Here is a 12,252-nt window from a genome sequence, read left to right on the forward strand (position 1 = left end):
TTTTTGCCACCTCAAGAGCCTACCTCTTATGGAAGTTTTAGAGATAAAAATACAGCTCTATTTTGAAATTCCTTAATGTTGCTTAATGGCGCCCCCTTGAGTGAAGCTTTATGTAAATGTCAGGAAACCAACAGTCACTGGTTCAATTTCCAGTTAATATACAGACTTTATTCATTGAACATTAACTGAAATAGTTTTTATGCTATTGAGTTTGTTTTACCCTAGATTTTCATGAAAACATCATCAGGCTGTTTAAAATATGTGAAATGTTCTTATAATATAAGAATCCCTAAACCCATTATAGAATGCAGTTGAGAGATCTGACATTAATGATGACATCTGTACAATTTGGACTTACATATTTTACTCTCTTCACACAAGTTGCCTTTTCAAGGAAACACACTGTCTTCTAGACCCTCCCATAATGTCTGCATTCCATCTTGGGTTTGACCTCAACCAGCCTCATGCTATCCCTTGAAATTATACACTACTATTTCATCCTCTAGTACTGATTTTGTACATGGACATAAAATTTTAAACCCCTATAACCTTAAAAACTCTCATTTTAACTCCATCTGAGAGGTAGATAAATATAAATAAAAGAAACCTAAAAGATACTGTAATTAAGTGATCTCAAACATTCACAAAAAGCCTTTGTTGAAAAGAAGTATAAAAATGAAAAAATCCAAATAAATAATAAATAAAAGTTTTTTAAAGAGCAGTATGTTTGGTAAGGAACCAAAAATATATTTGTATATCTTTGTTGAAATACGTACTTTTAAGGCTTAGTGTCTTATGTTCAGTTATCTCTAAAATCAATTTATCTTCTCAGAAATTTGGGAGGTTTTGAACATTATTTTTTTTCTTTCACATTTTAGGAATTCTAGTAAAATAACCAAAGCGTGAAATAACCATAAGCAATCTTGTGTAATAATGTACCATGAAAATTCAATGGAATTACTGCAAATAAAAAATAAAGATGTCAATGTAGCATCACAGCATGAAGCAGCCCATGTAGCATTAGTTAAAAAAAAGACATACTCATTCATTCGAGTTACTGCCACTCTACAACTGAATGAAACAGAGCAAAAGATGAATGCACAAAACAATCTACTGCATTAAGTGAACTAGAATGAGAAGCACTTTAATTGGATATAATTTAAGAGCTGAATTATAAATGCCACATAAATAAATAGCTCTAAATAATGTGTTTTTTCAGTTAAATAATGACTTTAATAAACAGATGAAAATGTAGGCTGTGCTGTTTTTTTCTGCCTGTCAGAATCTCATTAGCATTCCAATTTAAATTCTACAAGTACACTCAAATCTCTCATTTGTACATCTGGCATAACTCAAAACACTGCCTTATTTGTTAAAAAAAAAAAAAATTTAAGGCAAATGAGCCAATTCACAATATCTTGCAGTGGTATTTTAATGGGTGAAAACAATGCTGTTATTTCAGTGTTGCATAACAGCAGGGGGTTTCCATGTGAAGAAACTGAAAAAATTTAGATAACGCTTTCAAAGAAAATTTGTTTTTATAAGAAAATCCTGAAAGCATGGAATTAAGTGCTAATGCTGTCTTTAAACTATTTCATCTATAGAATTAACATATAAAACATTTATCTTTAGGATAAGGTTTGGAATATTATCTAAACAAACAATTAAGGAAGCTAAAATTCCAGGTAAATATGGCATTCCTTCTAAGTTTTTTTTGACGAAAGTTACACTATCATCAACATTTTAAAAATGCAGAAGAAAATTTATCAAACTACTTAGATTTAATAATAAATCTAAAACTATAAAGTTAATAAGAAGTACATAAAGATATCTCAAATCTAAAACTATAAAGTTAATAAGAAGTACATAAAGATATCTCAAATCTAAAACTATAATGTTAATAAGAAGTACATAAAGATATCTCAAAACTGGGTATTCCTAGGATTTAGCCCCAGAATTCTGATTAATAGATGGGGATCAGAAATTTGAATTTTTAACATATATCACAAGTGATTTTGATGCAAGTGGTCCGTGGACCACAATTTGAGAAACTCTAACTTGTAGGATAAAGTACATACCCTTTAGATTGACAAAGTTTTTCATAATCTGGCTTTACTCTACTTTTCAATCACATTCCATAGAACAAACTACCAAATTCACTCACTTGAATCTCATTACTTCCATCTTACCTTAGTGCTGAGTACCAAAGTCTGAATCTGAATCTCCTAAATTCTTTGTATTAATATCACAATTTGAGTACAGACCACTTAAAGTTCAGCTTATAGACCAGTGAATCATGGGATATGAAAAAATAGATAATAGGCATTGGACTTAATAAAGACCTCAGAATCAAAGCAATCCTAAGTAAAGTATCCCAACAGATAGGCTGAGCACAGGCAAATAAGGAATCAGGGGTACAGATATACTACCTTGGCTAAGACAAATTGGTCCCTACAAAGTTAACTTGATCTACTTACTTAACGATTTCATCTTGAAAAGGAACCTGAAATATAAGGTTGTTTTATGTAATATTTAACAAAATTTTAGCTGTAATTATAATTCTGGACTAATTTTTAGGTCAAATAATAAAACTGCTATATGTCCCTTGTTGATTTTTCTGAAATTACTTCATGATAGTGTGATATAATTATCTGTCAATTCACATTTAACACCTACAAGACACTAACAAATATCATCTAACATGAATATTCAAGGGTTTATCTGTTTCCCAAATGGTTTCTCTTAATCCTTTGTTCTTCCAATAAGTTTCTTTTAAAGCATCATTATATCAATACCCTTGCCAATTTTTCTGCTTCAGTTGTAAACTGTCAAATCCTCATGTGTCAGTGGTTTTACATGGTATTCAATGGATTCTCCAATGTCATTTACATCAATGTCATGAAACCTGTATCTTTCTCAAAATTTTCTATTTTTTATGGTCGGTTTACATTGCATTCTTTCAGGTCTGGAATAGTCAACTAAAAAGTATGAACACATCTACCACATTTCTTTTTTTTTTCTCTCTTTTAAACTTTTGCATTCTTTTAGCTTTTTTTCTCAACTTTTAGTTTAGGTTTGGGGGTACACATGCAGGTCTCTTACATGGGTAAATTGTATGCTGCTGAGGTTTAGTATAAGAATGATCTGGCCCGACTTGGTGGCTTGTAATACCAGCACTTTGGGAGGCCGAGGCAGACGGATCACGAGGTCAGGAGTTCGAGACCAATCTGGCCAACATAGTGAAACCTGGTCTCTACTAAAAATACAAAAATTAGCCATGTGTGGCAGTGTGGGCCTATAATCCCAGCTATTTGGAAAGCTGAGGCAGGAGAATTGCATGAACCCAGGAGGCAGAGGTTGCAGTGAGCCGAGATCGCACCATTGCACTCCAGCCCAGGCGACAGTGCAAGATTCTGCCTCAAAAAAAAAAAAAAGACCCTATCACCCAGGTGGCAAACAGGGTACCCTACAGGTTTTTCAACCTTTGCCTCCCTCCCGATCTCCACCCTCAAATAGTCCCCAGTGCCCAGTGTCTACTGCTGCACCCATCTTTATGTCTGTGTGTATCTAATGTTTAATGCCTACTTATAAATTAGAACATGCAGTATTTTGTTTTCTATTCTTGTGCTACTTCACTGAGGAAAATGGCTTCCAGCTGCATCCATGTTGCTGCAAAGGACATGATCTTGTTCTTTTTTATAGCTGCGTAGCATTCCATGGTGTATATGTACCATATATTCTTTATCCAGTCCATTGATGGGCATCTAGGTTGATTCCATGTCTTTGCTATTGTAATAGTGCTGCAATGAACATATGACTAAATGTCTTTTTTTGGTAGAATGATTTACTTTCTTTGGGTATATATTCAGTAATGGGATTGCTAGGTCGAACAGTGGTTCTAAGTTCTTTGAGAAATCACCAAACTGCTTTCCACAGTGGCTGAACAAATTTACATTCTCATCAACAGTGTATACATGCTCCCACTTCTCTGCATTCTTGCCAATATCTGTTATTTTTTGTATTTTTAATAACAGCCATTCTGACTGGTGTGAGATGTTATCTCACTGTGGTTTTGATTTGCATTTCTCTAATGATTCGTGGTATTGAACATTTTTAATCTATTTTTTGACCACATGTATGTCTTCTTTTGAGAAGTATCACATTTCTTAACTACCAAGTAAATGGCAAAAACATTGATATGAAAGGCAAAGACAGAAGCTGTTTTAATCTGATAACAACTAATTTTATTTACATTCACTAGGGAATACCTTCAAGGCACATTTATTTTACCCTCTATAGAACCTAGGAATATGTGTATTATAAATACACACTATGGAAATCCAGGAAAGCAGTCAGTATTAAAAATATCTGTCAGAGCTAGCTGGGTTGGGCATCAAAAAGGTGAGGGATAGAGCTATAAAGCTGGGGAAGAAAGGCTGGTAAGAAGATAGCACATCCCTATGTGCTAGGTTTGCCAGTAAACTGGGACACACTCAGATAACAAGCCAGCTAAGTAAGGAAGTTTTTAAAAGTTTTAAAAAAATATACCCACAGTTTTGAAACTCTAACATTTATATAATATAGTATATTGCACACTTACTATATGCATGCTAAGTGGTTGTTATACATTTTGTCATTTAATCTTCATAAAAGCCTTATGTGGCAGGAAATATTATTGTCATCATTTACAAAGGAGGTGACTGAAAATAAAAAGAGTAGCTCATCAGGTTGGGCACAGTGGCTCGTGCCTGTAATCCCACCATTTTGGGAGGCTAAGCTGGGTGGATCAGCTGAGGTCAGGGTTTCGAGATCAGCCTGACCAACATGGAGAAACCCTATCTCTGCTAAAAATACAAAATTAGCTAGGCGTGATGGTGTATGCCTGTAATACCAGCTATTCAGGAGGCTGAGGCAAAAGAATCACTTGAACCCAGGAGGTGGAGACTGTGGTGAGTCAAGATCATGCCATTTCACTCCAGCCTGGGCGACAAGAGCAAAACTCTGGCTTTAAAAAAGAAAAAAAAAGGGCTAGCTCATCTAAGCCCGTAAAGCTAGCAAGTAACAGAGTTGAAATTTGAATCCAGTAATTCTGACCTTAAATTCAATCCTCTAAATTACTCTACTACAGACCTTTGCATTTTATATTATTTTACTTTATATTTTATATTTTCATTATCTTAAAGATTAATGAAATGTATAGTTATAACTCTGCTTTAATGGCATATTACCTATTTTTCCATACTCAGCATCCAGCAGTGTATTACACACAGTGAACTTTCAATAAATACTGCTTGAATTAATTGTTGGCCATATCCATAATAAAATTAATGTCAGATCGTAGAGCAAATGCACAGCAACCAATAATACCATTCTTTTGGGATTAAGTTTGCCTTTATGATTTCCGAGAACAGACTGAAGAGAAATGCACCTCTCCCTAGTTATATATAGTTCTTCTGAGGAACATGAAAGAAGGGCATTTCAATATCTGAGAGTGGGTCAGAACATTAAAAAACTTTAAGAAAATGAAGCACTTCTTTTGCAGATAAGCATAGCACTTTAATTGATGGTTTTGCAATTTCCAGATACTAAAGCTATGATTTCAAGATGTCTCCATCATAAGAAGGGGGTAAATGCTAGATCCTATCCCTGTACTACAATGCATTGAATTGATTCAACAAATCATTACTGAGCATCTACTCTGTTTCACACACAGTTTCAGGCACATCTACTATGTTTCAGGCACCCTGCTGTTCTAGATATGGGATGTAGATATACAAGATGTCTACATTCATGAAACTTATATTCTTGTGAGATGCAATGAATAGTGGACAAGTAAACAAATTATCTAGATATATTCTAGAAAAACCCATAGTCTCAGCCCAAAAGCTTCTTAAGCTGATAAACAACTTCAGCAAATCTCAGGAGACAAAATCAGTGTGCAAAAATCACTAGCATTCCTATACACCAACAGCAGTCAAGCTGAGAGCCAAATCAGGAATGCAATCCTATTCACAATTGGTATAAGAATAAAATACCTAGGAGTACAGCCAACTAGGAAGGTAAAATATCTCTACAAGGAGAACTACAAACCACTACTCAAAGAAATCAGAGAGGGCATAAACAAATGGAAAAACATTCCATGCTCATGGATAGAAAGAATCAGTATCGTGAAAATGGCCCTACTGCCCATAGCAATTTATAGATCCAATGCTATTCCTGTTAAACTACCATAGACATTCTTAACAGAACTAGGAAAAAAAAACTATTTTAAAATTCATATGGAACCAATAAAAGAACCCAAATAGCCTAGGCAATCCTAAGCAAAAAGAACAAAGCCAAAGGCATCACACTACCCAACTTCAAACCATACTACAGAGCTACAGTAACGAAAACAGCATGGTACTGGCACAAAAACAGACACATAGACCAATGTAACAGAATACAGAAACAAGAAATAAGACCACACACCTACAGTTATCTGATCTTCAACAACACTGACAAAAACAAAGCAATGGGGAAAGGATATCCTATTCAATAAATGGTGCTGGAATAACTGGCAACCCATATGCAGAAGATTAAAATTGGATGACCCCTTACTTACACCACATACAAATTAAACTCAAGATGGATTAAAGACATAAATGTAAAACTCAAAACTACAAAAACTTTGGAAGAACACATACGCAATAATTCAGGACACAGGCACAAGCAAAGATTTCATGATGAAGATGGCAAAAGCAATTGCAACAAAAGCAAAAATTGACAAATGAGATCTAATTAAACTAAAGAACATCTGCACAGCAAAGGAAACAACTGAAAAGAGTAAACAGACAACCTATAGAATGAAAGAAAATTTTTGCAAACTATGCATCTGACAAAAGTCCAATATCCAGTATCTATAAGGAACTTAAATAAACTTACAAGGAAAAAGTAAACAGCCCCATTACAAGAGGACAAAGGAAATAAATGGGATTTTTGAAAAGAAGCCATATGTGCAGCCAAAGATCATATGAAAAAAGCTCAACATCACTGATCATTAGAGAAATGCAAATCAAAATTACAATAAGATACTATACCACACCAGTCAGAATGGCTATTGCTAAAACATCACAAAATAACAGATGCTGGTGTGGTTATGGAGAAAAAGGAATGTTATACACTGTATAACTTACCCTCTTAGGATGGGAGTATTAATTATTTCAACCATTGTGGAAGATAGTGTAGTGATTGCTCAGAGACCTAAAGACAGAACTACCCTTCAACCCAGCAATCCCACTCCTGGGTATATATCCAAACAAATGTAAACCATTCTATTATAAAGACACATGTACATGTATACTTATTGCAAAATGATTCACAATAGCAAAGACATGGAATCAACCTAAATGCCCATCAGTGTTAGAGTGGATAAAGAAAATGTGGTACATATATACCATGAAATACTATGCAGCCATAAAAAGCAACATGATCACATCCTTTACAGGGACAAGGATGGAGCTAGAGACCGTTATCCTTACTTAGCAAACTAACACAGGAACAAATACAGCATGTTCTCACTTATAAGTGAGAGGTAAAGGATGAGAACATATGGACCTACAGAAGGGAACAACACACTCTAGGGTCTATCAGAAGGAGGAGGGTGGGAGGAGGAAGACGATCAGGAAACATAACCAGTGAGTACTAGGCTTAATACCTTGGTGATGAAATAATCTGTACAACAAACCCTCATGACACAGATTTACCTATATAACAAATAGGTAAACTATGTAACAAATAGGTAAACTTGTATCATAGGGGTTTGTTGTACAGACAACAAACTACACTCATACCACTGAATTTAAAGTTAAAAAAATTAACTAGATATATTTAGTTGTGAATAATTAAACTCAGGGGGTATGAAAGGAGTAGCTGATCTAGCTAGAGACGTTAGAGAAGAACACTCTGCAGTGTGAATGATGAGAAGGAGCCCCTCAAGCAAAAGGTCTGGAGAAGAGCAGTCCAGGCAAAAGGCAGTATACAAGCACTGAGTCCAGAGTCTTTCTATTTAAGCTAAGGAAACAGGAGAAAGTGACCCAGGAGAAAAGAAGCTCCTAAACTATAAGTGCTTTTTCATCTCACACTTAAGAGTATTTTTAAAAACTAACATCTGTGGACCTTTATCACATATAAAATTTAACTCAAGACAGACCAAAGACTTAAATGTTAGAGCTAAAAATCTATGTTTATACACTACAGTTATACAGTATAAAACTCTAAGAAGAAAAAATAAGGGTAAATATTCATAACCCTGAATTAGGCAATCGTTTCTTACATACAACAAAGGTACAAGCAACCAAATTTAAAAATAGATAAATTGGACTTCATCAAAACTAATAACTTCTGTGCTTCAAAGGACACTATCAAGAAAGTGAAAAGATAACCCAAAGGACAGAGAAAAAAATATTTACAAATCATATACCTGACAAAGGTCTAGTATAAATATTTTAAAAAGACCTCTCACACCTGTAATCCCAGCACTTTGGGAGGCCGAAGTGGGTGGATCACAAGGTCAGGAGATCGAGACCATCCCCGCCAACGTGGTGAAGCCCCGTCTCTACTAAAACTACAAAAAATTAGCTGGGTGTGGTGGCGTGCACCTGTAGTGCCAGCTACTCAGGAGGCTGAGGCAAGAGAATTGCTTAAACCTGGGAGGCAAAGGTTGCAGTGAGCCGAGATTGCACCACTGCAGTCCAGCCTGGCGACAGAGTGAGACTTTGTCTCAAAACAAACAAACGAACAAAAAAACCTAACAACTCAATTATTTAAAAAAGACTAAATAAACCAACAAGACATGGGTAAAGAGTTTGAACAGACATATCTCCAAAAATACACAATTGATCAGTAAGCACATGAAAAGATGTTTATCATCCTTAGTCATTTGGAAAATAAAAATAAAATACACAGTGTAATACTACCTCATTATAAGGATGGCTGTAAGTTTTTCCTTTAATGGAAAATTATAAGTGTTAGCAGGATGAAAAGAAATTGGAACCCTCATATGTGGCTGGTAGGAATGCAAAATGGTATAGACTCTGTGGGAAAAAGTTTGGTAGTTCTTCAAAAGGTTAAACATAGAGTTATGTCACATGGCCTGCATGTGACAGAAATTCCACTCATGGGTATCTAATCAAGAGAGCTGAAGAGATAGCCACACAAAAATATTGCAAACAAATGTTCATAGAAGAATTATTCAGAACAGCCAAAAAGTAGAAACAACTCAAATTTCTATCAACTGACTAATGTAATAAACAAATTTTGGTATAGCCGTATAATAGAATGCTATTTGGCCATCAAAAAGAATGAGGTACTGATGCATGCTACAATGTGGATGACTCTTCAAAGCAATATGTTAAGTAAAAGAAGTCAGACACAGAAGGTCACAGATTATATATTTCTATCATATTTAAATGAAATGTCCAAATAGGCCAATTCATAGAGATGGAAAGTAAATTAGTGATTGCTACGAGCTGGAGGAGGGGAAATGGTACATGACAGTTAAGGGGTGGAGGATTTCCTTCTGGGAGAAAAAAAAAGATCAGGAATTAGATATTGGGGATGGCTGCAGAAATTTATGAATACACTAAAAACCAGCAAAATATATACTTTTAAGAGATGTTTTGTGGTATGTGAATTATATCTTGATTTTTTTTTTAAATCTGAAGCAAGTAAAACAGTCAGTGCTTAACAAAATGATTGTTCCCTATTATTTTCTTCACTCTATTGTGATAATAATACAGCCAAGAAATGACAGAGGGCCAGGCACAGTGGCTCACACCTACAATCCCAGTATTTTGGGAGACCAAGGCAGGAGGACTGCTTGAGCCCAGGAGTTTGAGACCAGCCTGGGCAATATAGTGAGATCCCATCTGAACGAAAAATAAAAAAATTAGCCAGGTGTGGTGGCATGCACCTGTAGTCTCTGCTATTTGGGTGGCTAAGGTTGGAAGATCACTTGAGCCCAGGAGGTCAGGGCTGCAGTGAGCAGAGATCACTGACACGGTATTCCAGCCTGAGTAACAGAGAGAAAGACCCTGTCTCAAAAAAAGAAAAAAAAAAAAGTAAAGAGAGAATAACAACTTTACTAACAAAATTAATTAACTGAAATTATAGAAAGTAAATAGAAAGATAATCTTTCTGCATACATTTTCAGATAGTGAATATATGTTTCTTCCAAGTCAAAATATGATTAACACATATATCCATACATTACTAGTCTATTTTATAATACATATTTATAAAAAATAACTTTAAAATATGAAACACAAGACGCTTTATTCATATTGCAATTTCTTCGTACAATCTCTAATATTTGAGCAATTTACTATTAACATTCTTTTAAGATACTGCAGGAATTTTAAAAAGTGGCACATTTATTCTACTACTGATCACTACACCTACTGATCACTACACTCATATATAAATCAATATGATTTCAAACCAACATAAACAGAAAAGATAAAGAAAAATAATGAAACATTAATTACTTCAACTTTCATTTTTCTCTGGTAGTTTTACTGCTTCATAATTCTTAGTCTGAAAAGAAAGGTAATCTAAATGCCTAAATAATACCTCAAGCAATTTTAATAACTTGTATATGTATAATTTTTTTAAAAAGAAAACTGCAACAAAAGAATAAAAGCAGATGAAAATCTCAGCAACTATACTTTTTGTCATATCGCTGAATAATACACTATGCTAGTTTAACCAAGTGGCCGGATTGGGAGTAATATCTCAATGCACACAACATAGGATGTCAAGCAAGAGTAAACCTGGAATATCAAAAAATATTTACATAATAAACCAGAAGTTTATCTTCTAAAACATGCTTTCTGCATTAATATGGGGGTCATATGTTTTCATTCAAGCAGTGCAAATTCAGTTATAATAAGCAACAAGTTCTCCATCTTTTTTTTCTCCCTCACTAAGACTGCATTTTACCTACTGTGTAACACCCAATGACAGTCTAGAGAAGAGGAGTTTTAAATTTCTAATTAGATTCATAGAGATAGAAAGCAGAATAGCGGTTGCCAGAGGTTGAGATAGGGGTAACAGAAAGTTATTGTTTAATGGGTACACCATTTCAGTTTGGGATGGTGAGTAAGTTCTGGAGATGGAAAGTGGTGATGGTTATACAACAATGTAAATGAAGTTAATGTCACTGAATTATACACTGTATAATGGCTAAAATGGAAAATTATCTTATTTATATTTACTACAATTTTTTTAATGCAAACAAATTTCTAATTTTACACTAATATTCTAGACACACTATTCTAGTCTGAGCATCCCATCTTGTCAGACATACTCTCAGAACTTTGAGCCAAGGCCTGGGCAATTTAGTCTTTTTAAAATGTTCTATTGTACTTCTACCATTTGAAGAACAATAGATCCTTCAAATTCTGGCACAAATACCATATATTTACTAAAACCAAACAAGGCTATTTCCAACATAATTCGGTCATATGTCTATTTTGTTTTAATTAGCCTTTCCATTGATAGACTCATCTTGATGCAAAAATGATTTCTTATTCATCTTTGTATTTCTAATGTAATCAAACAAATATTTGTTTGTTAAATAAATAAATGAGTGAATCAACCAATGGCAAATTGGTGAATGGCCAGAGTAGATAAACAGGTTATTACATTTATCTACTAACAATGGAAATGAAGAATAGTTGAAAAGTACAAAGATTAAAAATAGAAAATTTAGCAAGGGCACAAGAATAGTCAATATTATGATGAGCTATCATGTAAAAAGACTCATTATGTTATACTATATAGTTGCAATACTAGCTATCTATCTACTTTCAGTTAGAAAGAAAATTTCAGAAATAGTAACATATCTCTTTACAATCAGGAAGATTATTTCACAGTTAATAATCTAATGACTGCTCAGTTATTTTCAAAAAAGTAAATATGATATCCCACAAGAGTCTATGCTCCTTTGTGAGTCATTTGGCTCTTCCCTCTTCTATAGTCAGGCTACATCATGAGCCACAGTCTGATATCAGTCAATGATCTCTAAACTCCAAAGATAGACACTATCAATTTCTTCTCTCCTTTATGCACAAACCACTCTATCACCAAGAGGTGAATGTCATCCTCCACATCTTTGGTTTTTTGCTAGCCTACGACTGCTTTGACAATAGAATATAGAGGAAGTGATGGTCTGGGATTTCTGAACCTAGACATTCAGAATACTTGGTAGCTTTT

This window comes from Cebus imitator, unplaced genomic scaffold (assembly GCF_001604975.1).
Source record: "Cebus imitator isolate Cc_AM_T3 unplaced genomic scaffold, Cebus_imitator-1.0 Scaffold246, whole genome shotgun sequence".
In the NCBI taxonomy this organism is placed as follows: Eukaryota; Metazoa; Chordata; class Mammalia; order Primates; family Cebidae; genus Cebus; species Cebus imitator.